The sequence below is a fragment of the Narcine bancroftii genome, chromosome 4 (assembly GCF_036971445.1).
Source record: "Narcine bancroftii isolate sNarBan1 chromosome 4, sNarBan1.hap1, whole genome shotgun sequence".
Taxonomy (NCBI): domain Eukaryota; kingdom Metazoa; phylum Chordata; class Chondrichthyes; order Torpediniformes; family Narcinidae; genus Narcine; species Narcine bancroftii.
Genome location: NC_091472.1, coordinates 188,809,460 through 188,830,755, shown reverse-complemented (window position 1 = coordinate 188,830,755; position 21,296 = coordinate 188,809,460). Strand labels below are relative to the sequence as shown.

Here is a 21,296-nt window from a genome sequence, read left to right as displayed (position 1 = left end):
ACCCTACCCACAAACTAAAGGCAATTTATGGTGACCAATTAATCTATTAACCCTTGTGTCTGTAGGACAGTGCTTGTCAATCAGCCATAGGTGCTCTATGGTCTTTAAGGGATTACTTAAGGTGGTAAGTGAGTGGGGGGATAAAAGATTGAGAAGGGTATGGAAGGAAACCCACACAGCCACAGGGAGAACATACAAACTCTCCACAGAGGTCAGGGTTGAAAACTGGTTGTTGGAGCTGTGACTCACTAACCCATGTTGTACTGAGTCTTCAGCATAATCTGCGGCTTGCAGATTTGCTTCTAGGTCACCTCCCATGATCATCTAGCAATTGACCTGCTGGAGATCCCGGTGCAAACCCTTGTCCAGTGTGTGAAGTCCAGTGCTCCAGAGTGGTGCAGACAGCTTGATGGATTTTTTTTCACCATGGTCCTGATATTAGTGATATTTTCATTGTGGCTGCATTCACTGAACCACACAGAATTGAAGAAAAAAATCAAGGAAAAATGTATAGCCCAACATCCAGGCTTTCCGAAAGTGCATCAGCTAAAATATAAGGTGGGTGGGGGGGGGGGGAGAGTCTCCATGACCACCAGGCAAAGACCAAGGGAAGACACTTCTCATGCTCATTTTTGACTTGAATATTTAGAGGTGTCAGCCCTTGAAGTTCATGGGTTCTGAAAGGAAGCTTCAATTGCCACGTGAGTGTTGTCCACCATCCCTGGAACCTTGGAGATGGTGGCTATTCAGTATTATGGTGTTTGCAAAGGGAATGTAGACCAAGTGCATTTCCTCTGCTGTACTCCTCAAGGTGGCAGTGAGCAACAACCTTTGAGATATAGTAAAAGTTATAAATGAACTGCTTTAATTTAAAAATGGAACTGAATTTAAAAGAACATTTCTTCTGTAATACAAGGTTTTTAATTTCTATACTAATATAGCAAGGATATTTGATAAATTGTAGTGAAGACGTCTGTTGTTAATTCTCCACTCTTCTGGGCGTGGTTTTCTCTCGAGGCCAGATTTTGTCACCTTTATTGAATCATATGCAGAAGAAAGGAAGGCAGACTCTCCTGGCCTCTTTGTGAAATATAATGTTAACATTTTCCCTGGAGTGTTGAACAGGTTGGATAGTGTCTCTTCGGAACTGCTGCTTTCTTCCACAACACCTGAGATTTAAGTGAACATTTTGAAGATTTAAAATGAACTATTGTGGAAATGACACGAAATAGACTGTTTATAACAAATACTCTAAATTAGAATTTTCCATCTGTTCACCCATTTTCTGAAAATGTAGATTTGACTGTAACATTAATGAAGCCCAGAAGCTTCTGCTGCCCAATCATTCATTATGTTATTGAGACATTTAAAGTAATAAACAGAAAGCATTGTTTTTCTCTACATTTATAGGTATTCTTTAATTGTATGAAAAATGTGGTTCATTTCAATAATCTTCCTTTGATCTTTACCCATGTAAATTTTATTTCAGACAATGTGGGAATTTTTAAAGTTTAATAATTGTTGCAATATATTTAAATGTATTTTAAATGTAAACAATAATTCCATTTAAATAATAACTACATAACCAATATTCTTACTTTAATCAACTTAACTTTCAAACTTAAGACCCTTCCTATGGAAACTACTCAGAGGATATTTTCAATTTCTTTCCTTGGATATGCAGAGAGATCCTTGTCACATTTAAGATAATTATTCCATTGTGTTCATTTATTATGGATGTATACATTTTTAATTCCCTTCTGTTGAGATATCGAATATGATTTAAATGTGAAATTTCACCTTTTCTTCACTACTGCTTGGTTCCCTTTTCTGTTCCACTTCCTGAGATGTTTTGTTTGGCAAGCTGCTTTATAAACATTTGTCAGTTGCATGACTGTAAATTCTGTCTTTACTAATTCAAAGAAATAAGGGATTAGATTTTTTGTTCTTCCTTCCCAGGTGTTCATTTGGTTAACGTTCTTAAATTGTACTCATTAGCAGTTTTTAATGTAAACCTTTAATGCTGTCAGTATGTTCATACTGTATTGCTGACATTGGCAACCAGGGGTTTTTACGAGGCTCTAAAGGCTGTGTACGGCCCCTCACCCCAAGTCCAAAGCCCGCTGCGCAGCTCAGACGGCAAAGTCCTCCTCAGCGACAAGATCTCCATCCTCAACTGATGATCAGAACACTTCCAATCCCTTTTCAGTGCCAACCGCTCAGTCCAAGATTCCACCCTGCTCCAGCTCCCTCAACAACTCTTGAGGCTAGAGCTGGATGAGGTCCTCACCCGGGAAGAGACATATAAGGCAATTGAACAACTGAAAAGTGGCAAAGCAGCAGGTATGGATGGAATCCCCCCCAGAGGTCTGGAAGGCTGGCGGCAAAACTCTGCATGCCAAACTGCATGAGTTTTTCAAGCTTTGTTGGGACCAAGGAAAACTGCCTCAGGACCTTCGTGATGCCATCATCACCCTGTACAAAAACAAAGGCGAGAAATCAGACTGCTCAAATCTTCGCTAGGATTCTCCTAAATAGAATAATACCTAGTGTCGCCGAGAATGTTCTCCCAGAATCACAGTGCAGCTTTCGCGCAAACAGAGGAACTACTGACATGGTCTTTGCCCTCAGACAGCTCCAAGAAAAGTGCAGAGAACAAAACAAAGGACTCTACATCACCTTTCTTGACCTCACCAAAGCCTTCGACACTGTGAGCAGGAAAGGGCTTTGGCAAATACTAGAGCGCATCGGATGCCCCCCAAAGTTCCTCAACATGGTTATCCAACTGCACGAAAACCAACAAGGTCGGGTCAGATACAGCAATGAGCTCTCTGAACCCTTCTCCATTAACAATGGCGTGAAGCAAGGCTGCGTTCTCGCACCAACCCTCTTTTCAATCTTCTTCAGCATGATGCTGAACCAAGCCATGAAAGACCTCAACAATGAAGACGCTGTTTACATCCGGTACCACACGGATGGCAGTCTCTTCAATCTGAGGCGCCTGCAAGCTCACACCAAGACACAAGAGCAACTTGTCTGTGAACTACTCTTTGCAGACGATGCCGCTTTAGTTGCCCATTCAGAGCCAGCTCTTCAGCGCTTGATGTCCTGTTTTGCGGAAACTGCCAAAATGTTTGGCCTGGAAGTCAGCCTGAAGAAAACTGAGGTCCTGCATCAGCCAGCTCCCCACCATGACTACCAGCCCCCCCACATCTCCATCGGGCACACAAAACTCAAAATGCTCAACCAGTTTACCTATCTCGGCTGCACCATTTCATCAGATGCAAGGATCGACAACGAGATAGACAACAGACTCGCCAAGGCAAATAGAGCGTTTGGAAGACTACACAAAAGAGTCTGGAAAAATAACCAACTGAAAAACCTCACAAAGCTAAGCGTATACAGAGGCATTGTCATACCCACACTCCTGTTCGGCTCCGAATCATGGGTCCTCTACTGGCATCACCTACGGCTCCTAGAACGCTTCCACCAGCGTTGTCTCTGCTCCATCCTCAACATTCATTGGAGCGACTTCATACCTAACATCGAAGTACTCGAGATGGCAGAGGCCGACAGCATCGAATCCACGCTGCTGAAGATCCAATTGCGCTGGGTAGGTCACGTCTCCAGAATGGAGGACCATCGCCTTCCCAAGATCGTGTTATATGGTGAGCTCTCCACTGGCCACCGTGACAGAGGTGCACCAAAGAAGAGATTCAAGGACTGCCTTAAGAAATCTCTTGGTGCCTGCCACATTGACCATCGCCAGTGGGCTGATATCGCCTCAAACTATGCATCTTGGCGCCTCACAGTTCGGCGGGCAGCATCCTCCTTTGAAGAAGACCGCAGAGCCCACCTCACTAACAAAAGACAAAGGAGGAAAAACCCAACACCCAACCCCAACCAACCAATTTTCCCCTGCAACCGCTGCAACCATGTCTGCCTGTCCCGCATCGGACTTGTCAGCCACAAACGAGCCTGCAGCTGATGTGGACATTTACCCCCTCCATAAATCTTCGTCCGCGAAGCCAAGCCAAAGAAGAAAATGTACTGGTCTAAAAATGCTTAAGTTCCCTAAAGAGGACGTGATACATTTAGCACTTCAGAACTCATTGTAAGCTGAGATGTTTATGAGTTCCTTAGCAACTTCTCCTTCATAAAGCAGTTTTCTAGCCCCCCATCCCCCACCCAAGGCTTCCTATTTTGGCAGAGTTTCAGTGCTTTAAATATTGGTATTGTGTCATGTCCATTTATGATTTTTGTGTTCAGAATTTGTGCTTTCATTGGGCAAAAAAAATCCCAAACGCTTTACACCAGTTTGGTCACTGAACTGAACCAGTAACCCCAGAGGTTTGGATCAGTAATCTTGACGATGTGGCTTCAGATTGGCATCATAAATGTTTAAGAACATTAATTGTGTTTGAAAAATCTAGAAGTGAAAAAGATATTTAAAAATCATTTGATGATGATGATGGAACCTAGAAGTAGCAAAGAGATGAAAAAATGTTTTCCATGTAGTCTATCCAATGTTGAAAACCTAGTGTGGGTATCGCCCTGATCATAAAAGGTTTAAATTTGGCGCTGTCTGTAAGGAGTTTGTATGTTTTTCCCATGTGTGCGTGAGGTTCCTTCGGCCACTCCACTTTCCTCCCATCCTTCCAAATGTACAGAGGTTGTACGTAGGTCAATTGGGTGAAATTGGGCAGCACAGACTTGAGGGCCAGAAGGGTCTGTTACTGAGCTGTATGTCTTAAAAAAAAAGAAAATAAGGTGATGTTGTCAAAGAAGCAGAGTGGCTGAACAATGCAGAACAGTACTCAATGGGATTGAATGGAGCAAGGACCTGGAGGGATTTTAGAGAAAATTTTCAATTTCTCAGGATGCAGGAAACCAGGTTGGATAAATTACAATATCACATAAACAATTTTATCATCATATCTAATAATCGATATCTTTGGCTTGGCTTCGCGGACGAAGATTTATGGAGGGGGTAAAAAGTCCACGTCAGCTGCAGGCTCGTTTGTGGCTGACAAGTCCGATGCGGGACAGGCAGACACGGTTGCAGCGGTTGCAGGGGAAAATTGGTTGGTTGGGGTTGGGTGTTGGGTTTTTCCTCCTTTGCCTTTTTTCAGTGAGGTGGGCTCTGCGGTCTTCTTCAAAGGAGGTTGCTGCCCGCCAAACTGTGAGGCACCAAGATGCACGGTTTGAGGCGTTATCAGCCCACTGGCGGTGGTCAATGTGGCAGGCACCAAGAGATTTCTTTAGGCAGTCCTTGTACCTTTTCTTTGTTGCACCACTGTCACGGTGGCCAGTGGAGAGCTCGCCATATAACACGATCTTGGGAAGGCGATGGTCCTCCATTCTGGAGACGTGACCCATCCAGCGCAGCTGGATCTTCAGCAGCGTGGACTCGATGCTGTCGACCTCTGCCATCTCGAGTACTTCGACGTTAGGGATGAAAGCGCTCCAATGGATGTTGAGGATGGAGCGGAGACAACGCTGGTGGAAGCGTTCTAGGAGCCGTAGGTGGTGCCGGTAGAGGACCCATGATTCGGAGCCGAACAGGAGTGTGGGTATGACAACGGCTCTGTATACGCTTATCTTTGTGAGGTTTTTCAGTTGGTTGTTTTTCCAGACTCTTTTGTGTAGTCTTCCAAAGGCGCTATTTGCCTTGGCGAGTCTGTTGTCTATCTCATTGTCGATCCTTGCATCTGATGAAATGGTGCAGCCAAGATAGGTAAACTGGTTGACCGTTTTGAGTTTTGTGTGCCCGATGGAGATGTGGGGGGGCTGGTAGTCATGGTGGGGAGCTGGCTGATGGAGGACCTCAGTTTTCTTCAGGCTGACTTCCAGGCCAAACATTTTGGCAGTTTCCTCAAAGCAGGATGTCAAGCGCTGAAGAGCTGGCTCTGAATGGGCAACTAAAGCGGCATCGTCTGCAAAGAGTAGTTCACGGACAAGTTGCTCTTGTGTCTTGGTGTGAGCTTGCAGGCGCCTCAGATTGAAGAGACTGCCATCCGTGCGGTACCGGATGTAAACAGAGTCTTCATTGTTGGGGTCTTTCATGGCTTGGTTCAGCATCATGCTGAAGAAGATAGGCAGCCTCCAAGAACGCGGCGCGGGCTACACACTCTACTGGTCTGGCAAGCCTTCGGATGAACGACGCCTATCTGGTGTAGGCTTCATGGTCAAGAGCTTCATTGCCTCCAAACTCGAAAACCTTCCGACAGGCCTCTCGGACCAAATCATGTCCATGCGACTCCCCCTTCAAAACAAGCGTCACATCACCCTCATCAGTGTCTATGCTCCAACCCTCCAGGCGGAACCAGCAGAAAAGGACAAGTTCTACACCGACCTGCGCAACCTCATCCAACGCACCCCTACAGCCGACAAGGTTGTCATCCTGGGCGACTTCAACGCTCGTGTCGGCAAAGACTCAGAAACCTGGCCAGGAATCCTGGGCAAGCATGGCGTCGGCAAGTGCAACGACAATGGGCGCCTCCTGTTGGAGCTCTGCGCAGAACAGCGGCTTGTCATTACAAACACCCTTTTTCATCAGAGGGACAGCCTTAAGACCACCTGGATGCATCCCTGATCCAAACACTGGCACCTCCTGGACTACATCCTGGTGCGAGAAAGTGACAAACGAGATGTGCTCCACACCAGGGTCATGCCTAGCGCGGAATGCCATACTGACCACCGGCTGGTTCGCTGCAAGCTCAACCTTCACTTCAAGCCAAAGCCCAGGAACAATAAAGCCCCCAGAAAGAGGTTCAATGTTGGAAACCTGCAGTCAGACGAAGCGAGAGGAAACTTCCAGGCAAACCTCAAAGCAAAGCTCGACGATGCAACCCGCCTCACGGACCCGTCCCCTGAAACCCTCTGGGATCAGTTGAAGACTACCATACTGCAATCCACTGAAGAGGTACTGGGCTTCTCCTCCAGGAAAAACAAGGACTGGTTTGACGAAAACAGCCAGGAAATCCAGGAGCTGCTGGCAAAGAAGCGAGCTGCCCACCAGGCTCACCTTACAAAGCCGTCCTGTCCAGAGAAGAAACAAGCCTTCCGTCGCGCATGCAGCCATCTTCAGCACAAACTCCGGGAGATCCAAAATGATTGGTGGACTAGCCTCGCCAAACGAACCCAGCTCAGCGCGGACATTGGCGACTTAAGGGGTTTCTACGAGGCTCTAAAGGCTGTGTACGGCCCCTCACCCCAAGTCCAAAGCCCGCTGCGCAGCTCAGACGGCAAAGTCCTCCTCAGCGACAAGATCTCCATCCTCAACCAATGGTCAGAACACTTCCAATCTCTTTTCAGTGCCAACCGCTCAGACCAAGATTCCGCCCTGCTCCAGCTCCCTCAACAGCCCCTAAGGCTAGAGCTGGATGAGGTTCTCACCCTGGATGAGACATATAAGGCAATCGAACAACTGAAATGTGGCAAAGCAGCAGGTATGGATGGAATCCCCCCAGAGGTCTGGAAGGCTGGCGGCAAAACTCTGCATGCCAAACTGCATGAGTTTTTCAAGCTTTGTTGGGACCAAGGAAAACTGCCTCAGTATCTTCGTGATGCCACCATCATCACCCTGTACAAAAACAAAGGCGAGAAATCAGACTGCTCAAACTACAGGGGAATCACGTTGCTCTCCATTGCAGGCAAAATCTTCGCTAGGATTCTACTAAATAGAATAATACCTAGTGTCGCCGAGAATATTCTCCCAGAATCACAGTGCGGCTTTCGCGCAAACAGAGGAACTACAGACATGGTCTTTGCCCTCAGACAGCTCCAAGAAAAGTGCAGAGAACAAAACAAAGGACTCTACGTCACCTTTGTTGACCTCACCAAAGCCTTCGACACCGTGAGCAGGAAAGGGCTTTGGCAAATACTAGAGCGCATCGGATGTCCCCCAAAGTTCCTCAACATGATTATCCAACTGCACGAAAACCAACAAGGTCGGGTCAGATACAGCAATGAGCTCTCTGAACCCTTCTCCATTAACAATGGCGTGAAGCAAGGCTGTGTTCTCGCACCAACCCTCTTTTCAATAATCGATATGATGTACAGTAAAATCCCCGTTATCCAGAATTCAAGCAATCGGCAAGACCAAGCAACCAGCAAAAGAAATCACAGAAAATAAATAGCTTAAAAAAATAGATGTTTAAAATTGGCACCCCCTAGTGGTCAATTCACCAATCCACACAACATGCAATCTCAAGCAACCGGCAAATTTACTTACCTGGCATCTACCAATCCTCATTGGTGCTGGATACCAGGGGTTTTACTACTGTCTATGCATGTAATATGTAATCTACAAATTACTATTCAGTTTTATTTTTAATTTAGACATACAGCACGGAGCTTTAATTGGGAATAAGTAAAATTACCTTTTCAATAGAAGCACTGAAATCTCTACAGATTGATGATGAAAATTCTTCCTGCCAGATTCTCAGAACTTTACCAAGACCCAGAAACAACAACTTCCCCTTGAACACATTGAAATTATGGGCATGTGACAAAATAGAAGGAAGTGGTTACACAACAAATTTGTAAAAGACGGTGTACAAGAAAAGAACAAGGAACTGATTTGTCATTATAGCACTTTGTTTTGTTTTCTTGCAGGATAGAACCCATTGAATATTATTAAATCCTTGTTTGTCATAGAGAATGCTATGGAAACGGGCCCTTCAGCCAATTCATCCATGTTGACCAAGGAGCCTTTTTGCGATGCATGTATTCCTTAAACCTTTCCTATTTTTTTTCATCTTTTAAGATAGGTTTTAACCATATAATCCACTTCCCACAGTAGGAAAATCTTATCCCTTGGGTCTCCTTTAATTTTCTTCCCTTTCACTGTAAATCTAAAGCTTCTAGACTGTTCTACCCATTAGCTACCTACCCTGAACTACTTTGGCAATCTTTAGATCCAACTAATACTAATTACGAAATATACTTGTTGCATGACAGGATGCTGGGAGAGCATTGTATATGTTGTAGCAGGCTGCACTGACTGATCTGCCAGTGAACCAGGTAACGGAGGTGAAGGCTTATGTCACAATGGTCAGGCGGCCAACACTGGGCTGACATCACAATGATCCTGGTGGGGGAGGCAAAGGACCATGGGAATCGTGCTGATAAGCTCTCCAGAGTGCCAGTAAAGTCTGTTGGTTGGTTCAGCTCACTCACAGCTGCATAGCACACCAACCACAATGTATAGAAATGGAGAAACTCTTGAGAAGGAGAGAAAACCATAAGCAGAAAAATTACAATTTGTGTGAGACATGAAAGTCTGCAGATGCTATGATTGTAGTAAAAACTCTGGAGGAACTCAGCAGATCTCACCGTATCCGTAGGAGACAAATTACCGACGATTCAGGCCTGAGCCCTTCTTCAAGGTGTGAGTTAAAAAGCAAGCAGACGTCTGAATTAGAAGGCTGGGAAAAAGGAAAGAAAGAGCAGGGAGAGAAGCACAGACAGACAACAGCTCATAATTAGACATGGATAGGAGGACCGCAGAGGAGAATTGATCAGGCAAGGATGGGTAGATGTAGAGCTGGATGTAGAGCTAGAGAAAAGGAGAAATAGAAGCGGAGACAGCTAATAGAAACCAGAGGTCGATGTTAATGCCATCTAGATGGAGAGTGCCCAGACAGAGTATGAGGTGGTGTTCCTCCAGTGTGCAGATGGTCTTATTGCGGCAGTGCATAGGACCACGGACAAATATGTTGGCTTGGGAATGGAGCAGAAAATTGAAAGAGGTTGTCAGTAAGAAGTCCCTGCTATTACAGCAGAGAGAGACAAGTTAACCAACACTGCAGGGGTCATCTACTGCATCTAGAAAATCTGTTGTGGACTCCTCGACATGGAACAGACTGATACAGACCTGCAGATCACATCATTGAACACCTCGGCTCTATCTGCCACAATAGTGGGAATTTCCCAGTGACAACCCATTTCAATTCACTGGTTATCATTAGCCCACCCCCATCCCAATTTCACTTGCTCTCTTTTTTACTCTTCCTCTCTCTCCACCTCCCCATCCTTTCACTATTTCTCTTCTCTTCCCCTCTTTCTCCATTTCTCTCTCCCCCCTGCCCCCCTCTCCCCTGTCCCCCTTCCCCCCTCTCTCCCCCACCCTCTCCCCCCCTTTCCCTCTCTCCCTCTCTCCTCTCTCCCCTCTCTCATTAGACCCTTTCATACAGTCGAATAGCCTGAGTGTAAAGGCAGAGACTCTCCGCCCTTATGTCAGGAGACTTTCCTGTATGAATGTGCCACGTCTGGCTCCAAGGCAGCAACTGCAATCCCTTTCGGAGGGAAGGGTCAGTGGCAGAGCGCTGAGCTGTGCCACCCTGTGTGAACATACTGCTGCTCCAAGCGACTGACTAGGGGTAGGCTGATGACATTGCAAAGATGCTTTCAGCCCATGACCCATTTCCCCACTCCCTTCATGTACCACTCAGGGTGGGGGCCGTCAAGGCAGGAATGGCTGGGGGTGGGTCCGTCACTGCAGGGGTGGCCAGCATGGGCCATCAAGGCAGAAATGGCCGGTGTGGGCTGTGACAGCCCCACAATCACTCCAGCACCTCACCAGTCTGCTTCGGCCTACGGTGCTGCTCGTCAGCGCCAGTGGCTTAATACGCGATAAAGCAGTGGCTGTCTTCCCTACCCATAATCCCCCACGCAGCTGGAACTGTTCTGGGAAACACGGAGCAGTTCCAGCTGCATGGGGGATTATGGGTAGGGAAGACGGCCATTGTTCTGCCACGTATTTATGACGGGCAGTGCCATGGCAGCAGTTACCCTGCCTCCAGCGGCTCCGGACAATGCACCGAGGCGCCGTTCAGCATAAAAGCAGCACTAGAGTAGTCTTTTAGGGTTTCTCTGTGAACAGGTAAGTTTAAAATTTATATGCACCTCTGTAGCTGGTCTCAAAGGGGAGGCTCAGCATAAAAACACCTATTCTTTCTCGCACTCCCCCCCCACCCTCTCTCTCTCTCTCTCTCTCTCTCTCTCTCTCTCTCTCTCTCTCTCTCTCCCTCTCTCCCCCCTCTCTCTTCCCCCCCTCTCTCCCTCCCCCACCTCTCTCTCCACCCCACTCTCTCCACCCCCTCTCTCTCTTACTCTCTTTCTCTTTTCTCCCCCTCTCCATCTCCCCAACCTCTTGCTCTTTCTTCCCCCACACACTTCTCTCCCTCCCTCACCCTCTCCTCTCATTCTCTCTCCTCCCCACCCTATCCCTTTCTCTCCCCTCTATTCTATCCCCCTCTCTCTCCCCCATCCTCACCCTCTCACTCTCTATTTCTCCACTCTACCCCTCTCTTCCCCTCATTCTCTCTCTCTCCCCACTCTCTCCTCTTTCTCTCTCCCCCACTCTCTCTTTCTGTTCTATCTCCTCTTTCCACATCTCTCTTGGTTCTTTATCCTCCATATGGAATTTAAACTGGACATGGGGGAGGGTGTGCTTAAGAAAATTTTCTTTCCCCACTCCTCCCCTCTTCTCTCTCTTTCCTCTCTATTTCCTCCAGTCCTGCATTCATAGAGCCACCCCCTCACCCCATCAATTCTCACCTTTCCTCTCCTGTCCTCCTGTCTGTGACCAATGATCATGTTTTGTTTGCTGGTCTGTGCTCCCTCCCCTACTCTGAAAACGTGGTTATATATCTTTACCTCTGATGGACGCTGCGAGACATGCTGAGTTCCTCCAGACCTTCTCTCTTTTTTACTAAAATTACAATTTGTAATTGCCATACTTAACAACTCTTGGGAAGAAGAATTAGTTGGGAACCCATTTTCGATTCTGGATAGTTGGAATGAAACGTCACATTTTGCAAGCACTCATTAGTAGTTAATCCAAGTATGCTTCATTAAAGAGAAAACCGCTACACGGAATTGTTTTAGGGTTCATTTTTCTATTGTGCCTCTTAGATGATATTATCTGTGTGGCGCTATCAATTAGACCCGACAGACCAGGTCAAGATTAATAGTCTTTAATCGCTATAAACTTATGGTCATATCTTACATGGCATTGGGCCAATTCCAAGGCAGGGGAATTGGGGATTGAGGGAGGGGATTGGGCGATACCACCTTCATTAGGAATCCTGGAGGGGGAGGACTTATAGCATCAGAGGTAGTCCAACCAGTATAATGACTGCAATAGTGTTCCACCACATTCACCCCTTCTTTTGAAATAAATTCTGGCGGGGTGAAGTATCAAGGTCCATTCATGGTCTATTTGCAGGTTCAGCCTATCCGGTGATTTCATCTGTTGAAATGACTATTGCAGTGCAGGCTGTGGTGTTAATGTAGGCTCCTGGGCAGTGCTTTGTGTGACAGGCTGAAATTTGGATGGATGAACAGAATCAGTTGGGGCTGATTCGGGTGGGGGGGGGGTGGGAGAGGTTGGGTGGTACAGCTGGTGCCGATGGGGGAGTCAGATCCTCCACTGTGTCTCAGCTAGTCATGGGGGGGAGGGGATACTGGTCGATCGACTGTGGTTGGTTCAGCAAGAGTCTCAGTTGAAGGGGCCCCTGCATAAGCCAGGTCCTGGACAGAGACAGGGTCTCTCCACCCATCCTGGTACTGCACGTAGCCGTACTTGGGGTTTGCATGGAGGAGGAGGATCTTCTTGACCAGGGGGTCTGCTTTGTGAGTTATGGTGTGTCTCCAGAGTAGCGCAGGTCCTGGGGTCGTCAGCCAGACCAGTAGTTTTGTTCCCGATACTGACCTTCTGGGGAAGGAGAATAATTTTTCATGCTGGGTTGCATTTATCGCTGTATAGAAACTTGGTGGTGTGGAGCACCTCTGGTAGGACACTGAGAGACAGGCAGCCAGGAGGACTGCCCTCCAAATGGTGCTGTTCTCCCTTTCCAACTGGCTATTCCTTTGCGGGGGTTATGGCTGGTGGTCCTACTTGTGGCTATGCTTTTGGCTAGCAAGTATTGGCGTGACTCCTTGCTCATAAATGAGGACTCCCAGTCACTGCGAATATAACTGAGGTATGCGAAGAGTGTGAAGAGATTACGCAGGGACTTAATTACAGTGGCCATAGTCATATTTGGGCAGGGGATAGTAAACAGGAATTGTGAATATTTGTCAACCATGTTGAGAAAATACACATTCTGGTTCATGGACAGGAGGGGGCCCTTGAAGTCCATACTTAGATGTTTGAAGGGATGGGTGGCCTTGAGCAGGTGAGCTTCTTCGGCTAGTAGCAATGCGAATTGCACTCCATGCAGACCGGGCAGCTGCGAGTCAGCTCCCTGATGTCCTTAACCGAGTACGGGAAGTTGTGGGCATTCACAAAGTGATAGAGCCTAATGACCCTGGGGAGGCAGAGGCTGTTGTGCATGGCTTGGAGTCGATCTTCTTGAGCATTGGTGCAGGTACCCTGAGACTTATTGAGCTACCCGGGTCAGTACAAGATCTCGTAGTTGTAGGAGGATCTTGTCGTTCTTAATTTTTCCCCACTATTGGTTGTTATCCATAAATATTGGTCAGTCAGCAGGGTGGACGGTTTGCTGGCCTTCATTGGTGCACAGCTTCCACAATGGTCCGGGCCTCTTTTTCAGTGGCTGAGTGCTGGAGCTCAGGGCGCTGGACAGCATGGGAGAAAAATGCTATCGGCCTGCCCACCTGGTTCAGCATGTCAGCCATCACTCTCCACCTGGAATGGGATGGATCCATCTACAGTGTGCATCACCGCCATGTCAATGTTGCCTTTGATGTGAGTGAAGGCCACTTGGGCTTCTGCCACTGGGGGGAAATGTAGTAGATTTTAACCAGGGGGTAGGCCTTGTCGCCATAATTTGGGACACATTGTGCATAGTATGAAAAGAACCTTAGGGTGTTGAGGTTATGAGGGAGTGGGTGCTCTAGCGGGGCCTGCACATGCTCAGACTCCATTCTCCACCACGCACCCTAGTATAGCCAGACACAAAGTGCAGAACACACATTTCTATAGGTTATATGTGAGATTTAGGGCTTTTGCTGAATGGAGGAATTTCTGCACGTTAACATCGTGGTCCTGCAAGTCATGGCCACAGATGGTCACGTTGTCCAGGTGGGGGAATGCGGCTTTCAGTTGGTGGTTGTCCACCATTCAGTCTCTCCCTCTGTAAGACTGAAACTCCATTTGTTACTCCAAAGAGAACTGTGAGGAAATGATAGAAGTGGCCGTCCACCTTGAACACCTGTATGGGCTGTCCTCTGGGTGGATCGGGAACTGGTGTTAGGCTGACTTGAGGTTGATGGTGGAGAAGTCCCAGTATTGGGCAATCTTGTTCACCACGTCAGCTATGTGGGGAACCGGTTGATGGTCTGGCTGTAGTCTATGACCATCCTGTGCTTCTTTCCGCTCTTTACCACCACTACCTGCACTCTCCAAGGGCTAGTACTGGACTCTATGATACCCTCACCCAAGAGTCACTTAACCTCAGCCTTGATAAAGGCTCTATATTGCCTGCTCTTAGTTGCCATCGGCTTACAATCAGGAGTAAGGCTTTCGAACGGTGTTGTGAGCAGTGGGTGGTGTTCACGTCATTGATTGGCTGTGTTTGGGGAGACTGGCAGATTCTTTAAAAGTTGGTTATTAGAGAGTGAGGGAAGGGTGAGCCCAGTCATATTCCATCAGGACACTTTTAAGTTGACACTGGGAGACAAGCCCCAGTGTGACCGGTGCATATGGGACTTGGAAGCCAACGAGACTTTACACTGAACTGGGGTCACTGTAATGGAACATTGCTGTGCCTTTGTGAGATTGGCCTGCAGGGTCCGATTGTCCTTCTCCAGGAGCCTTTGACTGATGTGCACAGACCTGAGACTGGCCACACAGGCGTCCCTGATCAGTTCCTCCTGGTAGACAGCTGCCGTAACGTCAGTGCAGCCACAAGCTCACCTAGCTCCTGCAAGGCTCGAATGTGCTCGCCAACGGACTCACCAGGTACTAGTCGACGGCTGCCCAGGAGGTATCTGGCATAGATCACATTCTTCGGGGCCAGATTCTGCTTCTTCAGGAGCCCCATAGCGGCTGAGTAAGTCTCACAGTCTTTAATCATCTGGAAGACGCGGTGGTCGACCTGTGCCAACAGCAGGTCTCTCTTATCGACCTCTTCCCGAATGTCATGTTACCTCATAAAGGCTTTCAGGCAGTGCAAGCACTGATCAAATTTTACAGAGGCCTCTGGATCCTTGGGATCAGCCTCCAGCTTCTCCACTCAAATAGCCTTGTCCATGGCACGTTGGTATAGTGATTAAATTGTAGCGCTATCAATTAGACCTGACAGACCACTATAAACTTACAGTCATAGCTTACGAGCTGTTGGCACGATTCCAAGGCAGTACTGAGGGTGGGGGTTTGGATGATACTGCCTTTATTAGGAATCCTGGAGGGGGAGGAGTTACAGTATCAGGGCGGGCCAACCAGTATAATGATTGCAATACAGTGCTCCACCACAATCTGTCAACACAAATTCATTTTTTGCAGTATTGGACATTGACCTCCCCTTCTTAATACTGGCTTCTTGGATTTTGATGTTTTGACACTTCTAAGGTGGGCTGCTGTTTGTTCAGGGTGGGAGTTTGGAGTGGAGGCAAGAGAAACGTGTTTATATTCCAACCATTTAACAAGAAGCTGATGTATAGCACTCCATCTAGCGTGTGACTAAGGAATGGCACTCGTAACAGCTAGGGAAAATCAACCAAATACAAGCAAGTTCAGCTGATGTTTATGGTTGATTTCCCTCATTGTTTTGCTTAGCTCTTTCTCCAAAAGGTCATTCAAAATTGTTAACCACCATTTGAAATATTTACAATGTAGTTATCTGCAGTAAATATTAGCTATTACCTTAGCCCCTTTAATACTTGCATTCCATTAAATTGGCCGTTCAGTATCCCGGGATAGGAATGGGGGTTTGGCCTTTCACACTAGACCACTCCTAACCGGGACACTGAACGCTTTCACACTTGACCACTCCTAACCGGGACACTGAACACTTTCACACTTGCAAGGGCTGTTCTACCTTTCAAAGGAAGTGCATGCAATGGAATTTCACACTTACTGGATCTCAATGCCAGTGTCTGCAGAAGCCGGGGATTGTACTAGGGGTCAAGGCTGGCAATCCCCGGCGTGAGATGACGTCATCTCATGCCAGCATTGAGCAGATTTTGCTTTCACATTTGCAATTTAAAGGCCGATTGGCGTTTGATTCCTGGGATCACTGGCAAGTGTGAAAGGGGCTTTTGATTCACTCTGACTTGTATTGGGAATCCACTGTTTGCAAGGTGGAGAAAGATGCAAATCATTTACTGGTCTTTCAGGGCTTCTAGTGTTCATCTAGACAGCAGTTTAAAATGCGGTGTCCTTTAACATTCAATCTTAATTTATTGTTGAAGGAATTTGCCATAAGCATCTCTTTCAGGGCATTCCACAGATAAATATAATATAGAGCCAATGCATAAAACTCATACACTTGGTCTCTCTGAAAACACTATCTGATTAACCTTACCTCCCTGTTTCTTGCCCCAAAGCTCTGACTTGCTTTTTAATTAAACATATGTCCAATTTCCTTTCAAAATAATGTTATTTACTCACCATTAACCTCTCTGTTCAATGGCTCATTTTGGATTATATAAAAATCTTGCTTAAAACTGTTGTTTGCCTCATCTTGTAAAAACAAGATGCTGTTATTAGTGGAAATCTGATATTAAATCAGAAAATACTGGAAGTAGTCAAGTAATGAAAAAAGGGGATTAAGATTCAGGCAGATGACTTTGAATGAGAACTTGTTCACAGGTGAATATAGCAGGTTGAATTCTAGAACATTTTTGCCCAAAGGTATGTAAGTGATCTCTAAAGTGCTCAACATTATAGACATTATGCAAAAAGAAATGCTAATGAGAGGTGATTGATCTCAGACCATGCAAACAGAGGTGTTATCAACATTATTTTCAACTTGTCACCTCATTCTTTTGCCAAGCACCTTAAATTGGTATGCTCTGATTGAAGATGCTCATGCCACTAGAAAATCCGCCCCATCCCTGGTTTTTACACTTTTCAGAACTCTGCTCCAACGGCAATAATATTTCACTCGCTGATACTCCACTTTGCCTTCGCTATTTGTCAGATCAAGCAACTGAAGCCCTGGAACTTAAGTAAGCCTCTGTACTGCCCAGCCAGAGGAGAATCATCCTTCTTTTCTTGACTGTTACATTTTTGTACTTGTCTCAAATTCTTGTATTAAAGTTTAATACAACTTGTTAGATGTCCAACACACGTGACATGTAAATCAAAATGATGGAAATGCTTTGCATGTCAGGCAGAATCTATGGAGAGAGAAATGGAGCTAACATTTTGGTTGGATAATCTTTCAACAGAACTTCACTATTAACAGAATAGCATTTTGATCATTGCTGTTTTATTTCAAATTTTCAGCATCTGCACATTCACTTTTCGGTTACTCAACAGGGGTGCAGGGCTAATTTTTTAGGTGCCAGAGCTCACCAAAAATGGTGACAAGGAGGTGCCTGGAACGGCCCCATTGTGTGCCACAGTGGCGCTCCGTATCCGGTGAGCATCAGTAGCACTGCATCCCTGTGTTTAATAAATGGTCAAGTTTTTTTAAAATTAAACTGTCTCACTTCATTTAACAAGAGTAAAGAAACAAGGGCAAACACTTCAATGAGGAGTTGTACAGAATGGTGGTCCCCACCGTGACTACCAGCCCCCCCACATCTCCATCGGGCACACAAAACTCAAAACGGTCAACCAGTTTACCTATCTCGGCTGCACCATTTCATCGGATGCAAGGATCGACAACGAGATAGACAACAGACTCGCCAAGGCAAATAGCGCCTTTGAAAGACTACACAAAAGAGTCTGGAAAAACAACCAACTGAAAAACCTCACAAAGATTAGCGTATACAGAGCTGTTGTCATACCCACACTCCTGTTTGGCTCCGAATCATGGGTCCTCTACCGGCATCACGTACGGCTCCTAGAACGCTTCCACCAGCGTTGTCTCCGCTCCATCCTCAACATTCATTGGAGTGACTTCATCCCTAACATCAAAGTACTCGAGATGGCAGAGGCCGATAGCATCGAATCCACGCTGCTGAAGACTGAAGATCCAACTGCGCTGGGTAGGTCACGTCTCCAAAATGGAGGACCATCGCCTTCCCAAGATCGTGTTATATGACGAGCTCTCCACTGGCCACTGTGACAGAGGTGCACCAAAGAAGAGGTACAAGGACTGCCTAAAGAAATCTCTTGGTGCCTGCCACATTGACCACCGCCAGTGGGCTGATATCGCCTCAAACCGTGCATCTTGGCATCTCACAGTTCAGCGGGCAGCAACCTCCTTTGAAGAAGACCGCAGAGCCCACCTCACTGACAAAAGACAAAGGAGGAAAAACCCAACGCCCAACCCCAACCATCCAATTTTCCCCTGCAACCGCTGCAACCGTGTCTGCCTGTCCCGCATCGGACTTGTCAGCCACAAACGAGCCTGCAGCTGACGTGGACATTTACCCCTCCATAAATCGTCGTCTGCGAAGCCAAGCCAAAGAAAAAAAAGATTCAGTGAAATTCACGAGACATGCACGCTTAGCTGCCTTTTGTTTACATGAAAGTACAAATATAGGGCAGGAGTAGACCACACAAATCCTTAAGTCAGCTCCATCATTCACTAACATGATCTGCAGTAACCTCAACTCTGTATTCTTGCCTACCCACTTCCCCTTTAATCAAGTAGTGCCTACCTGTAGCTTAAAATAACCCAAAAGCTCTGCTTACATTCTTTGCTCCTAAGACAAGTCACCCACTCCAGGTATCAGTCTAATAAGTGTTTTCTGGATTTGTTTTAACATTCTTCTTAAATAAGGAGAACAAAATTGTATACTGCCGCCCAAGATGTGGTTTTGCCAGATTCCTACATAATTGAGGCATTATCTCCCTCTTAGCAACTGCAGTCTGTAACAAAAGGAAAAAGTCAAATGCTAATATTTAGAAGAAAAACAAAATACTAGAAACAAAGATCTGAAAGAGAAAGAATTTTAAAAAATTTCTTTTTGGGTCTTCCTGTAGAAATATAATGTGTAATCATCCCTGCACTTTTAATAGACAAAGTATAGATAATGCCCTATTATCAGCTGGATTTGTATTCATTTATGTATTGACTACATAATTGAATGAAAACTGGAAAATTTATTGCTGATGCAGTACATTATTGTTCAGAAATGAAACTTGACTGATAGGAAATTCCTTTTTCATTATGCATGATCCATATTGAATAAGGTTGCCGACTGTATACTTTGTAACCAAGTAAAAACAGAACTATTTTTTTTAGAAGATATCAATACTTCATCAACATCCGTGCCTGAAAAGTTCATTGAGTATTGTGATTTTTTTTCTTTAAACTTGATTGCTTTGACCACATTTTGCTGAAAATTCAACAGAGAAATCTGAAAATGGAATTTTTAAAAAAATATTGTTTGGGTAATATGGAACAACAAATGCTGGTGGGACTCAGAAGTCAGGTAGCATCCATGGAAGGCAATAGACAGTTAATTAGGGTTTGCAAATTGGATTGTAACATGAATTTAACCTGCCAATTTGGCAGGTTATCTACCCGTGTACAGGCCAATTGGTGGGTAGAATTTTTTTTAAAGTGCAGGGGTTAGCAAATCACCTCGGAGGTGGATTGCCGACCTGTGTAGACGCATCGTGTAGTTGATGCTACTCAATTTGTAATCGACTGATGGCTGCCCGGGTGGAAGATGATGTCATTGCGTGTATGCATGCATTAGTGACGGGTTGGTGGGAGGTTTGAATGTGGAGAGTGAGCAGCTCAGGTTAGGTCACTGTGATCATCAGCATGTGTTCATAAAGTGAATCTAGATCAGTTTTAGCGACTTCCGGCAGGGATACTGGTGACTTCAGGTGGATGCGTAAGGGGCTGCAGGGGCCCACTACATGGGTAGGAAACACGGCCCCGAGCAACCCCAGTTTTTAAACCCTTCATCAGGACTGATTATTGTCTTCCCTGGATACTGCCTGACCTTCTGAGTTGTCCAGCATTTTGTGTGTTGCTCCAGCTTTCTACTACCTGCCGTCTTTCTTGTTTGCCTCTGCTTGTTTGGTAATGACAGGAATTAGTTGAATTGCAAAAGAGGGAACTCCAGAGAAATTATGGATTGATTACTTTCTTAACATACACCGTGACCACAGACCAGAGTCTTTGTTCATCTAATAATTTCTGTGCTCCAATTTTACCCTGGAGCAACTAGGAGTTATAAAAAGTTTTGAGAATAGGTTTGAAGGTGACCAAAATGTATAAAGGGCCGGAGCGTCATCTTGAGTGTGCTGCTCCAACCGCTTATGCCTTACAATCAGCCAGTTCACCTGAACACCAAACACAATGAACAAAGAACAGAACTGAGGTAGTGAAGATTTCAGGCTATGAAAGAATGTACTTGTATCCTTGCTGAAACTTGATTCTTATCTCAGACCACTCTCCTTACACCCTCTAGTGGCAAACCTGTAAATGTTACTTGAGAAACTCGGCAGGTCAAACAGTGCCTTTATGTAGCAAAGGTAAAGATGAAGCATTCAAGCCCAAAACATTGGTGATGTAGCTTTACCTCTGCTACATAAAGGCACTGTTTGACCTGTCGAGTTTCTCCAGCATTTGTGCGTTTTCTCACTTAACCACGGTGTCAACAGAATCCTGTGTTTTACTTGTTCACCCGAGTGTCACACAACTTTCAAGCTCTCCATCTGGACCACAATCCAAGAAGGGTAATTTTCACACAGTGACTTTCTAATGGACATAATGGCAAAATGTCTTAACAACACAACTGGTGGCAGGGAACCTCACCTGGTGGTATCAATTTGTACATCAATAAAATTGCATCCCAGACTGACCTTCTTGAGAATATCACTCGTCCATTATCTAATGGCAATTTTCATGAAACAACTGCCTGACAATTTTTTCCTTTTGCCATTTCTTATTAAAAATGCTGTTTCTTTAGAATTTTAGGCTTTATTTACATATGGGAAGTTCTGGAATGCTGTTCAAACTAAAACATTCTGTACTTAAACAGTGTGCATCAGAAGCAGGTATTATTATGGAGTCTGCAAATCAGGCAAGAAATGTAAGTGTCACAGGCCAATAAATCTTGTCTCATTTGAATTATGTTGTAATGTATTTTACACTGATTTCATATATAGTAAGGTGAGATTAGTGACTATACTGGATGCAAAAATCTTGGTTTGTATGCTAATTGTTGCAGCATAATTTTCTGTC

General features: G+C 45.7%; 1 protein-coding gene and 1 long non-coding RNA gene across 3 annotated transcripts in view; one reads left to right on the top strand and one right to left on the bottom strand.

The window, feature by feature from the left end:
- Positions 1-21,296, top strand: part of setd1ba (SET domain containing 1B, histone lysine methyltransferase a) — a 180,535-nt gene that overhangs the window by 117,092 nt on the left and 42,147 nt on the right. The gene's annotated exons all lie outside the window — the stretch shown is intronic.
- Positions 843-21,035, bottom strand: LOC138761342 (uncharacterized). Of its 2 annotated transcripts, XR_011356267.1 has the most exons (3): positions 8,897-9,030; positions 8,385-8,483; positions 843-1,169 (listed from the first exon to the last, which is right to left on the bottom strand). It is a non-coding gene; the product is annotated as an uncharacterized lncRNA (long non-coding RNA). The 2 variants fall into 2 exon arrangements; XR_011356268.1 differs by lacking the exons at positions 8,385-8,483; positions 8,897-9,030 and adding an exon at positions 20,868-21,035.